Source organism: Centroberyx affinis, unplaced genomic scaffold, assembly GCF_046629955.1.
Source record: "Centroberyx affinis isolate AG114_WGS23_722 - 3 ecotype Tasmania unplaced genomic scaffold, CSIRO-AGI_Caff_v1 ptg008075l_1, whole genome shotgun sequence".
NCBI lineage: Eukaryota > Metazoa > Chordata > Actinopteri > Beryciformes > Berycidae > Centroberyx > Centroberyx affinis.
In genome coordinates this window covers 5,001-17,379 of record NW_027284035.1, presented here as the reverse complement: position 1 = coordinate 17,379, position 12,379 = coordinate 5,001, and the positions used below count along the sequence as shown (strand labels likewise).

The 12,379-nt window shown below is 43.0% G+C and overlaps 1 pseudogene; it reads left to right on the top strand.

Annotated features, from left to right (window-relative positions):
- Positions 1 to 433: 433 nt before the first annotated feature.
- The window catches only part of LOC139639990 (receptor tyrosine-protein kinase erbB-4-like), a 16,941-nt pseudogene continuing 4,995 nt past the window's right edge, over positions 434 to 12,379 (top strand).

The window sequence follows — 12,379 nt, the reverse complement described above, 5'->3', positions numbered from 1 at the left end:
ACTAACATGCCTGAAAACACATATCACATGACCATTCAGGTCCACTGGGGATGTGCGTGAGGAAGAACAGTAATGGCGGAAAGTAGCATTATAAAAATACAGAATTTAACTGCACAGCAGCTGCTAGCAGAGACAACAAGGTCAGCAGCACCTGTAATTCGTTCTCCATGTTGAATTAACCGCTGGTAGTCCAGGCTGATGTCGTTTGTTTTCTTCTGGAAAAGGGTCAGGTGATCGGGGCGTGACGAATCAGGGAAGGACACGTCGTGACCGATAAGAGCCAATCAGGAAGCGAGCGTGGGCGTCTGTGTCATCGTTTTCAAAAGTCTCCGTTTTATGGTCCGAAAACACCGGAGCAGTGCAGATGCTAGGAGGAAACGAAGCAGGAGCTCTGTGATTTAAAATTAAAACGTATCAGTGTGGATGTGTTCAGTGTGGATGTGGTCAGTGTGGGTGTGTTCAGAGTGGATGTGTTCAGTGAGGATGTGTTCAGTGTGGATGTGTTCAGTGTGGATGTGTTCAGTGAGGATGTGTTCAGAGTGGGTGTGGTCAGTGTGGATGTGTTCAGAGTGGATGTGTTCAGTGTGGATGTGTTCAGAGTGGACGTGTTCAGTGAGGATGTGTTCAGAGTGGATGTGTTCAGTGTGGATGTGTTCAGAGTGGATGTGTTCAGTGTGGATGTGTTCAGAGTGGATGTGTTCAGTGAGGATGTGTTCAGAGTGGATGTGGTCAGTGTGGATGTGTTCAGAGTGGGTGTGGTCAGTGTGGGTGTGTTCAGTGTGGGTGTGTTCAGTGTGGATGTGTTCAGAGTGGATGTGTTCAGTGTGGATGTGTTCAGTGAGGATGTGTTCAGTGTGGATGTGTTCAGTGTGGATGTGTTCAGTGAGGATGTGTTCAGAGTGGGTGTGGTCAGTGTGGGTGTGTTCAGTGTGGGTGTGTTCAGTGTGGATGTGTTCAGAGTGGATGTGTTCAGTGTGGATGTGTTCATTGTGGATGTGGTCAGTGTGGATGTGTTCAGAGTGGATGTGGTCAGTGTGGATGTGTTCAGTGTGGATGTGGTCAGTGTGGATGTGTTCAGTGTGGATGTGTTCAGTGTGGATGTGGTCAGTGTGGATGTGTTCAGTGTGGATGTGTTCAGTGTGGATGTGGTCAGTGTGGATGTGTTCAGTGTGGATGTGTTCAGTGTGGATGTGTTCAGTGTGGATGTGGTCAGTGTGGATGTGTCCTCTGTGGCACTCAAATTCAGTCTGTCCTGAAGCTGCTGCCTATCTTCTCTGCTGTGTGTCTTTAGTTTCTGATGGTTTGGTGCTGCGGTGCCTTGCTGTCGGTGGCAGTTTGTTTGTTTTGTTGGTTTCGTCTCGTCTGTCCTCACTGCTCCATCCCAGCCGTCTCGTCTCTGTCCTCTGTCTGTCTCGGTGAAGCGCTCTGTAACTTTCAGAGCGAAATGAGATTCAAGCTCTGAGGCTGAAAACCCACAGCGAGAAGGAAGTAAACTCTTGAGCTGCAGACACAAAGTCCAAAGCTTTCTGAATGCAGTCCAGACAACACGGACTGTCTCACGGCAGTTCGTGAAATAGTCACGAAAATGTAATCTATTAATTTGTGTACATGGACATGATTTTGCCATTGTTTTCGTGAAATGAACACGACCTAAAAAACGTTCCTCCACCATGAATTTGAAAACGTAAGTTCTGGCAAATAAAACTACTTGTGTTATGGTTATGGTTAGGCAACTAAAACAACTTTGTAAGGTTAGAGAAATGGTTTGGTCACTGTTAAATAAGAAAAACATTCGTTAAAAATGTGGTTTACGGTTGAAATGTACTTTGCACACGCTGGGAATCGAACCCTGGTTGTCAGCATCAAAGGCAAACGTATACACCCATCCTCCACCCCGACCACAACGAGTGTCACAAAAAAATTTGAAAAATCGTGTCCATGTACACGAATCAATAGATTAAATTTCGTGACTATTTCACAAACTGCTGTGAGACCGTGTTGGTACAGAGGGAAGAGACTCTGCAAAAAGTCTGTGTAAAGACAGCGGAGGACAAAAATACAAGATATAGTGATGCAAAAATACAATACTTCAGAGGACTTTGTGCATAAAGAGAGAGCTAGAATTCCTGTTCCTGTTCCCAAGTGTTGCTTCTGTCTGTCACTTTGTACCTTTTGTTATGAAAAGTTATCATACTCAGTATTATTACGTGTTGAAGGATGGGATTTGAACCAGCAACCCTCAGGCCAGCACCGATAAATTAGCAAAACAATTTGTGACAATAAAGATCATCCATCTATCTTCTGCAGACAGATGATGAAAGATTGCAAAAGGACTCGTACTTTTGTTTGGCCCTCGATTAAGGAAGGAGGCGCACACACACACACACACACACACACACACACACACAGATGAAGGAATCCTTTCATGTGCAATGTGCCATTCAGTGGATGCAGTCCAAGAAACACACTGACAGATCAGAACAGACCTGTTCCTGAACAAACAAGCCTGCGTGTGTGTGTGTGTGTGTGTGTGTGTGTGTGTGTGTGTGTGTGTGTGTGTGTGTGTGCTTGCGTAACCAGAGCGGTGAGGTCATGGTGTACTGCAGGCTGCCTGGGTGGAATCGCATGTTTGTTTTAGGTATTCTTCCATAGCAATGATTAATATTATTTTAAATCACTTTAATTTGGTATCAATAGTCTGTGTACTATCTGCTGATTCAACAATACTGTAAAACAGCAGAGTGTGAGAGAGAGAGAGAGAGAGAGGGAGAGAGGGGGAGAGGGAGAGAGAAAAAAGAGAGACAGGGAGAGAGAGGGAGAGGGAGAGAGAGGGAGAGAGAGGGAGAGAGAGAGAGAGAGGGAGAGAGAGGGGGGAGAGAGAGGGACAGAGAGAGAGAAAGGGAGAGAGGGGGAGCGAGAGAGGGAGAGGGAGAGAGGGGGGGAGAGAGAGAGGGGGAGAGAGAGGGGAGAGAGAAAGAGAGAGAGAGAGACACAAGGAGAGAGAGGGAGCGAGGGGGAGAGAGAGGGAGAGAGAGAGACACAGGGAGAGAGAGAGGGAGAGAGGGGGAGAGAGAGACACAGGGAAAGAGAGAGACACAGGGAGAGAGAGAGGGGGAGAGAGAGAGAGAGAGAGGGAGAGAGAGGGAGAGAGAGGGGGAGAGAGAAAGAGGGAGAGAGGGGGACAGAGAGAGAGAGGGAGAGAGGGAGAGAGAGAGGGAGAGAGAGAGAGAGAGGGAGAGAGAGGGAGAGAGAGAGAGACACAGGGAGAGAGAGAGACACAGGGAGAGAGAGAGGGAGGGAGAGAGAGAGAGAGGGGAGAGAGGGAGAGAGAGGGGGGAGAGAGAGGGAGAGGGGGGGAGAGAGAGAGGAGAACAGGAAGGAAGGGAACAGAGAGAGAGAGAGAGAGAGAGGGAGAGAGAAAAAAGAGAGAGAGGGAGAGAGAGAGAGACAGGGAGAGAGAGAGGGAGAGGAGGGGGGAGAGAGAGAGGGAGAGAGAGGGGGGAGAGAGAGGGACAGAGAGAGAGAGACAGGGAGAGAGAAAGGGAGAGAGGGGGAGCGAGAGAGGGAGAGGGAGAGAGGGGGAGCGAGAGAGGGAGAGGGAGAGAGGGGGGAGAGAGAGAGGGGGGGAGAGAGTGAGAGAGAGGGGAGAGAGACACAAGGAGAGAGAGGGAGCGAGGGGGAGAGAGAGACACAGGGAGAGAGAGGGGGGAGAGAGAGAGAGGGAGAGAGAGGGAGAGAGAGAGGGGGAGAGAGAAAGAGGGAGAGAGGGGGACAGAGAGAGAGAGGGAGAGAGGGAGAGAGAGAGGGAGAGAGAGAGGGAGAGAGAGAGAGAGACACAGGGAGAGAGAGAGACACAGGGAGAGAGAGAGGGAGAGAGAGAGGGAGGGGGGGAGAGAGAGAGAGAAGAACAGGAAGGAAGGGAACAGAAGGGATGGAGACGGATCCAAGATGGAGGGAATGGGGAATAAACGAGTGGGAGAGGATGGAAACTGGGGAATACAGGAATAAAATGAATGGAGGAGAGAGAAGGAGGGATGGAGGGAGGTTTGGAGTGATGACAGGAAGGAGGGGATGAGGAATAGCCGAGAGGAGGAAGAAATGAAGAACTGGAGGATAGAGGAGTGAAAGAGGAGGAGGACGAGTGGAGGGAAGGAGGGATTAGGGAATAAACGAGTGGGAGAGGATGGATGAGTGGGGGAATTGGGGAATGCGGCAATAAAATGAATGGAGGGAAGAAATGAAGGATTGCAGAATGGAGGAGTGAGACTGTGGAAGAGAGAGTTCAAAGGAGGAGGAGGAGGGAAGGAAGGAAGGAAGGAGGGAGGGATGGAAGGATGGGGCGGAGAGGAAGGAAAGAGGCGACCGCGGAATGAGTGGGATGAGGCCGGATGATGGAGAGAGGGAGGAGTGGAGAGAGAGAGAGAGAGAGAGAGAGGGAGAGAGAGGGAGAGGGAAAGAAAGAAAGAAAGAAAGAAAGAAAAAGAAAGAAAGAAAACGAAAGAAAGAAAGAAAGAAAAAGAAAGAAAGAAAAAGAAAGAAAGAAAGAAAGAAAGAGAAAAAGAAAGAAAGAAAATGAAAGAAAGAAAAAGAAAGAAAGAAAGAAAGAAAGAAAACGAAAGAAAGAGAAAAAGAAAGAAAGAAAGAAAGAAAGAAAGATACATGTTTTAGACAGACTTAAACTGAACTTATCTATCTGACATCTATAATAATAATAATGATTCTATAATGAGAAGATGTAAAGCACTTTGAGATTTTATTATCATTTTTATCAAACAATAAATAAAACTACAATTCATTTACACATAAAACTAGTGACAAAGTGCAACTACAAGACAACAGATGAAAAAATAAATTATAGATGAAAAAACAACAGCAGTCACATGACCCTTTAGTTCAACTAAAAAATATATAGTTTTATAAAAATTATAAACTATTAAATCAATGTTTAAATATACCAAGATGAATAACTACTTCATATAAATAAGTGTATAATTTATATCTAGTGTTTTCTCATCTAATACTATTACTACTACTAACAATAAAATTATAATGATAATAATAATGATAATAATGAAGATTCATAATTTTGTGATATAAAATTATTGAGTATATAGCTTCATAAATAATGTGATATTGAATTTTATAATTTATGATTCATGATTTATTTATGTAATAGGGACAGTGCATATTTAAACCAAATATTATTATTATTATTATTATTGCTATTATGATGAATGAAAGGTGAAAATTAAACAGAGAAACCACAAGGAATCTGGATTGACGTGTTTAGACAAGAGAGAGAGAGAGAGAGAGAGAGAGAGAGAGAGAGAAGGAGAGAGAGAGAGAGAGAGAGAGCAAGAGAGCAAAAGAGAGAGAGAGAAGGAGAGAGAGAGAGGGAGAGAGAGCAAGGGAGGGAGAGAGAGAGAGAGAGAGAGAAGGAGAGAGAGAGAGAGAGAGAGGATGGTATGAATGTGTGTTGAGGCTTGAGGCAGTAAAATGACATAATTTACACCTCACAGGAAATGTGTGTGTGTGTGTGTGTGTGTGTGTGTGTGTGTGTGTGTGTGTGTGTGTGTGTGTGTGTGTGTGTGTGTGTGTGACACCGGTGAGAAAAATAAAAAAGCAGAAACTGTGTGTGACCAGATGTGAAACGTTCCCATTGAGACTAATGGGCCGTCCCCACAGCCAATCACAGAGCCCCGCTGCAGGCTGCAGCTGTGTTGTCTCTGTGACATCACAGTGGGGAGCCGGCCAATAGGAATCCAAACAGAGAGAGAGAGCTGGAACAAGTTCAGATCCTGTCAGGGACATGCAGACATAATTCATGATCAGTTTATAAACTAAACATCAGTTTATTCAACACTGATCACATGACTTGTTGCCTTCAGTATGTCTGCAGCATATTACAGACATAGAAGCACAACTAATAGAACTATGTGGTTTCTTCAGTCTACTATAGGGGGATTGTGATGTCACCCCCCCCCCCCCCCCCTCTGGCGGCCATCTTGGAGGTCCTCAGCTCTGAACAGCTGACTGTGTTTCTGTCTCAACAGAACTGAACAGACGGTTAATTTCTGTCTGTTTCTGACTGAACTGATCATTTCATCACTGATCCATCTGATTGATTTAGTGTTTAGATAATGTCAGCTTGTTAGCTAGCTAACCATAGCATCTGGTCAGCTAACCATCACTGTCTTGTTGTTAACACATCTGATTAGCACACTAGCTAACGTAGCTAGTAGCAGCTAGCGTTAGCGTGTTCACATTAACATCAGTGTGTTTGCTGGCTAGTTAGCTAGCTAACAGTTTGTTCAGGTTAACTGAGCTGACTCTTCTCAAGCTCCAACTCTTCATGTTTTGGAGTAGAGACTAGGGCTAAAGACAAGACAGTTTACTGTGTCACAGTAACCTACATTTGGAAACAAATCCACCTTATCACACTATTCACTTTTACTGAGAACGTTACTGAATGGATCTACAGCCACACCACAACAAGCTGACTCAGCTGCTTCACACACATTTACACTTTATTCACTAACACACAGTTCACACTGTTCCTCCATCATGGAGACTCAGCTGGATGGGAGCAGGCTGGTTCTCAGCTCATCATATAAAATAAATTTAACTTTCTGTTTCATTCATTTTCTCTTTCATAATAAATATTCCATCCTCTGCTGTTACAAATAATATCCTGTATGTCACCACAGTCTTTTAATTCTTAACCGGCTTACTGGTTTTCAGAGGTTTTGCAGGAAGTGACTGACTTCTCTTTAACCTCTAATCTGCTGCAGGCTACGAACTGAGCGAGTAGGTTTTCATTCCACACACACACACACACACACACACACACACACCTTGAACTGTAGGGATAGTGATGTGTCAGATGCATCCTGGAGCTACATTAGACTCGTTATACTGCGGTGTGTTTAACTCTTTGCGGGGGAGTTGTCTCTTTCCAACGGAGTCACACCTTGCTGCTAATCCTGCTGGGTGGAGAAAGACTGGAAAGCTTTCAATAGATCACTGTTACAGAATAACCTCATCAGCAAGGATGCATTACCAAGGAGGAAGTGGAAGGAAGTGCTGATCTGTTCCTGAACAGCCCCTTTCACACATGCAAATGTATTTTTCATTTTCCTGGTCTGAAACGGCAGAATCAATATTTATAAAGGACTTCAATTTCCTTTTCTCCTTTGTAAAACAGAAAATAAAATAGCAAGAAAACAATAATGAAAAAGTCTGTTTTAGGACAGAGTAGCATGTGCACCTGTTGATTGATCACACATGAGCAGGTCTAATTTATGATCCGATATGTGCGATATTATTATTTCCACATTACTGTAGGCTACATTTGCTGACATAATGTAAACATATTTACTCATGCTAGAATAAAAATCCTGCTCAGCACTCAGGAACAGAAAGGTGAAGTTATTCCAGACAGGACGGTGGATTAGTAAAATGGTCTTTGAACATATTTTCTATCAGAAATAAAGTTTACTTATTACTGAATTGAACAGCGATCCGTTTTTCACAAAGGAGAAAACGAAAATCAAGTCCTTTATAAATGTTTTATCTGCCGTTGCTGACCAGGAAAACAAAAAAATTCCTTCTTTTTAATTTATAGATTTTGAAATGAAAATCAAATCACCATTAGTTTTTCATTTTTTTAATTTCTGTTTCTGAAAATAAAATAGAACGACCAAAAAAATACACGGACCGAACAAGCACAACGTTAGAACACTCTGTTGTTGAACTGTAGGAGGAATATGAATACAAACCTACGGAAGCTGAGAACGGCCGTGCTTGCAATTATTTTTTTTAATGCCGTTATCTCGAGATCACGAGTTAATTATCTCGTTATCTCGAGAAAACAAGATAATCAACCCGTTATCATGAGAAAACAAAATGTTGTTTCCTCTTATTACTTATAATGTTTATCAGAGATCAGGAGCCATGCCAGCATGCAGAGATGGTGTCTTCACAACTGTAGCAACTGATTTAAGATGAACATGTCAGATCAAGGAGTATCCATTACTGATCAATACATCAGACTGGACTTCAGTCAAGGTCTGACAGGCAGAAACTGCATTGTGTTTTGTTTTCTCGAGATAACGAGATAAATTAACACGTTATCTCGAGAAAACGAGCTTTGTTATCTCGAGATAACGAAATAATTAACTTGTGATCTCGAGATAACGGCATTAAAAAAACGGCTGTTCTCAGCTTCCGTACAAACCACCAGACAACAGGCTGTGGCTTTACTTTTTTGAGGAAAAAGTGGAATTGGACAGACGGTGAAATGAGAGAGATCCTGGGAGTCCGGACAGACGGACGGATGGAGAGATTAACCCGCCGTGTTTTCAAACTGCAGAGACTCCGGCCAGTAAAAGTCATTTCCTTTTACGGTTTTGACACCTAAACTCCACTCAGCCCCCGCTCTGTAATAAGACCGATCCTGTCACGCCACTTCATGTATTTCTGACTGTTGCACTTTAAATTCCTAGTTTCTTTTTAAGCCGTCGTGTTGTCAATGTCAAATGTTTCGTAAAATGTCTTTTTTTCACGTCTTTATGATGTTTTTTATGTGAAGCAACAGATTGTAGCGCTGTGCCCAAGACAAATTTCCCCTCGGGGACAATAAAGTTTACTCTACTCTACTCTACTCTACTCTACTTGCCGTGCTTCACTGAACTCTGGTGTTTGAAGAGTTGGGACCCAGTCACACCAGCAATCTCAACGCCACACTAGCTGCGTTTAAATGGAGCCTTTTATTCCACTAGTCATCAGAAAATGTCTCATGTGACCTCCGGACATGAGGATCAGAATAAACCATTCTGAATGAAATTTAATCCCGTTTGAGAGTGGTGGTATAAACCTTTCATAATCCGTTCCATGCATAAAATTTTGTCACGTAAACTCATTCTGATCACTTTCTTTGGTTGGAATATCTAAATTCTTTCTTTAAGTTGTTTACATTTTTTTCCAGGAGAATTTCAATGGCTGTGCTGGTTATGAACCCCGGAGCACTCGGGCGTGATGTAGACAGTGCAGCCCGTTTTTATATCAAGTGCTGACTCCGCCCCCCTGGGCCAGTTTCGGCGTATGCCAGTGACAAAAACAAGTGAACCCAATCATTGCGGGTGCAAAACAAAACGTCTTTTTCTGACACTTTTTGAGTCGTATGTTCTGATAAAACTGTTGCTGGATTCTGTATTTTGCGCATGTCAGAAACTTTTATTCTGATTCCACACTGTGGAGCATGTAAAGACACACCATGTGATCCTTTTGTTTAGCGCTCATGTAAACACTCGTAAACACATGGGAGAATCTTCAATCAGAATGATTTAATTCAGAATAAAAGAATATGGCTCATGTAACAGCAGCTAGTCTGCAGTAACTAACCATAACACCAGAGGTGGGATGTAACAAAGTAAAAATACTTAATTACTTAAGTAAGATTTTCATGTATCTGTACTTAACTCAAGTTTTTCTTTCACTGAAGACTTTTTACTTTTACTCACTACATTTCAAAATAAAAATCTGTACTTTCTACTCACTACATTTTCAAAACAGACTAGTTACTCTCAGGAAATCATCAACTGATTTTCAACATTTTTTTTATTTTCCATGATCAGCTGCTTCCATCCCGGAAGCAGCTGATCAAGAGCCAGATGTGATCGGCTGCTTGTTCAGCAAAGAGACTCCAAAAAAGAAGGAAAGGGAGAGAGAGAGAGAAGCAACAGGAAGAAAAGAGAAGCAACAAGAGAGAGAAGCAACAAGAGAGAGAAGCAACAAGAGAGAGAGTTAACGTTTGTGAATTCAGCTGCTAGGGTTCAGGTTCCTGATCTGAGCTGCAGACTCTTTCTCATCTGGGATTCAGAGGAACGCTCAACAGAAAACCAGTTCAGAACATTAGAAATTAATTTTGGAGAACGACTTTTACTTTAATAATTTAAGTAAACTTAAGACCACATACTTTTAAACTTTGACTTAAGTAAATGATTTGAAACGGTACTTCAACTTCTACCAGAGTATATTTTTAGATGAGTATTTGCACTTTTACTTGAGTGAGGAATTTGTGTTCTTCTACCACCTCTGCCTAACACAGCACATTTTTTCATCCTCAAACCTCAAAAAGAAGTTTTAGACCATTTTTTTGCAAATGGTTGTACATTTGGCGGAAAGGCTCTGCTCCTGAGGATGCTCCCCAATGAAGTAACCCCCCCCCCCCCAAGGGAAGTAGACAGACATCATACAAACAGACATAATAATTCAGAGATAGCTTACACAACATCCTGTGTACAGACAGCAGCAGGAGGAGGAGGAGGATGGGGAGGTGGAGGGAGTCTTGCAGCAGCCAGATCTCTAGCAGCAGTGGCATGAGTGAACAGAGTGAGAGTCTATAGAGATTATAAAGACCGCCTCACTGACTTGTCTGAATGTGATTGGTGATTGAGAGTCAGCTGGTACTGATCATCTGGAGAGTTGACTGGATGAAACAGCTGATATCTGATCAGCTGGGCACAGGCACGACTACAGTGTTCTGTAGCCAGGCTCCATGTTTGGTGACTCGACTACAACATTGCCGTATACGGAAGCCGAGAACGGCCGCGCTTGCAATAATTTTTTTAATGCCGTTATCTCGAGATCACAAGTTAATTATCTCGTTATCTCGAGAAAACGAGCTTTGTTATCTCGAGACAACGAGATAATCAACCCGTTATCACAAGAAAACAAAATGTCATTTCCTCCTATTACTTATAATGTTCATCAGAGATCAGGAGCCATGCAGCATGCAGAGGGCGTCTTGACAACTGGAGCAACTGATTTTTAAGCTGGAAATGTAACTGCAGCAAACAAAACTTCACATTTCTGCTTCCTGTTCAGTTCTGAATCCTGACAGTCATGACAGTGATCTGAAGGCTGAAATCAGCTGTGATCAAATGAACCAGACTCTCTTTCGAGTTCTCCATATTATCCCGTGATCTTGAGAAAACAAAAGTCGTTTTCTCATGATAAATTAACCCGTTATCTCGAGAAAACGACTTTTGTTTTCTCGAGATAACGAGATAAATTAACCCGTTATCTCGAGAAAACGAGCTTTGTTATCACGAGATCACGAGATAATTAACTTGTGATCTCGAGATAACGGTATTAAAAAAAATAATTGCGAGCACGGCTGTTCTCAGCTTCCGTAGCCATAGACCTACAGTATACATCCCATACTCAATTAAGCAGTATTACACTCCGGAGGTCCGTAAGCATCACTGAAGTGCCAATAAAGACGGTAAAGCACACCCTGGAGTGTAATATTGCGATTATACAACAGTTACCAACAAAATAAAAGATATAAACAAAATGTATTCATATTGTGGGGCAATTCGCTCTCAAAATAAAAAACTTTTTGCTAGTGTTATCTCAGTTTCCCTGGAAATACATGGGGTCTGACTAATAACTGGAAAACAATCAGTCACGTCAGTAGACTCCTATGTAATGGAACCTAGTTTACTACTCCAGCAAGTAGGCGGAGCCTTAGTAACGACCTGCAACAGACGAGTTCTAGTCCCTGTTGAGTCAGACAGCCAACTTGAGCTAATGTTTTCTAGAGATCGCGGGATTTCCCAAACTGAATAAATACCACACATATAAACACAAAACTGCCTCGCTAGCTCAATCTTGTTGTAACTAAGATATCTGCTGAAAAAAATAATTTTTCCATGGACAGATTTAGCTACTATGTCCGCGAACGTCACGTGTATTTTTAAGCTAGTAGCGCCGTGTCACCGACTCACCGGCACAGCTGATGGAGGATGCAGAGCGTCTGGTAACATCAAGGCTGAACAGAGTTAGCGTAGCGTTATATTTAAATATATTGTATGATAATATGGCGGAGTAATATTTAGTGATGAGCACGGCTAGGTGTGCTGTCATGCTGATTTGAGCACGTTCTAAATGTCTAGTTGACCAATCAGATCGCTTGGTCGGAACTACCTGTTGTATAATATTACTTAACTAAACCCCTTTTATCTTCTTTTCTCTGTATTTCCCTCTCTCTCTCTCTCTCTCTCTCTCTCTCTCTCTCTCTCTCTCGCTCCATCAGTTTGCCAGGGTATGAGTAACCAGCTGACGTTGCTCGGGACGTTTGCTGATCACTATGACAACATGGTGAGGATGTACAGTAACTGCACCGTCGTCCTGGAGAACCTGGAGGTCACCTACACCCAGGAGCACCAGGACCTGTCCTTCCTCCAGGTGTGTGTGTGTGTGTGTGTGTGTGTGTGTGTGTGTGTGTGTTTCAGAGAATTTCATTTGTTTTCATCGTTTCAATAGAGAGTTTTAGTGTCCTTGTGAACTAAATGTTGTTTCGGAAAACTTTATT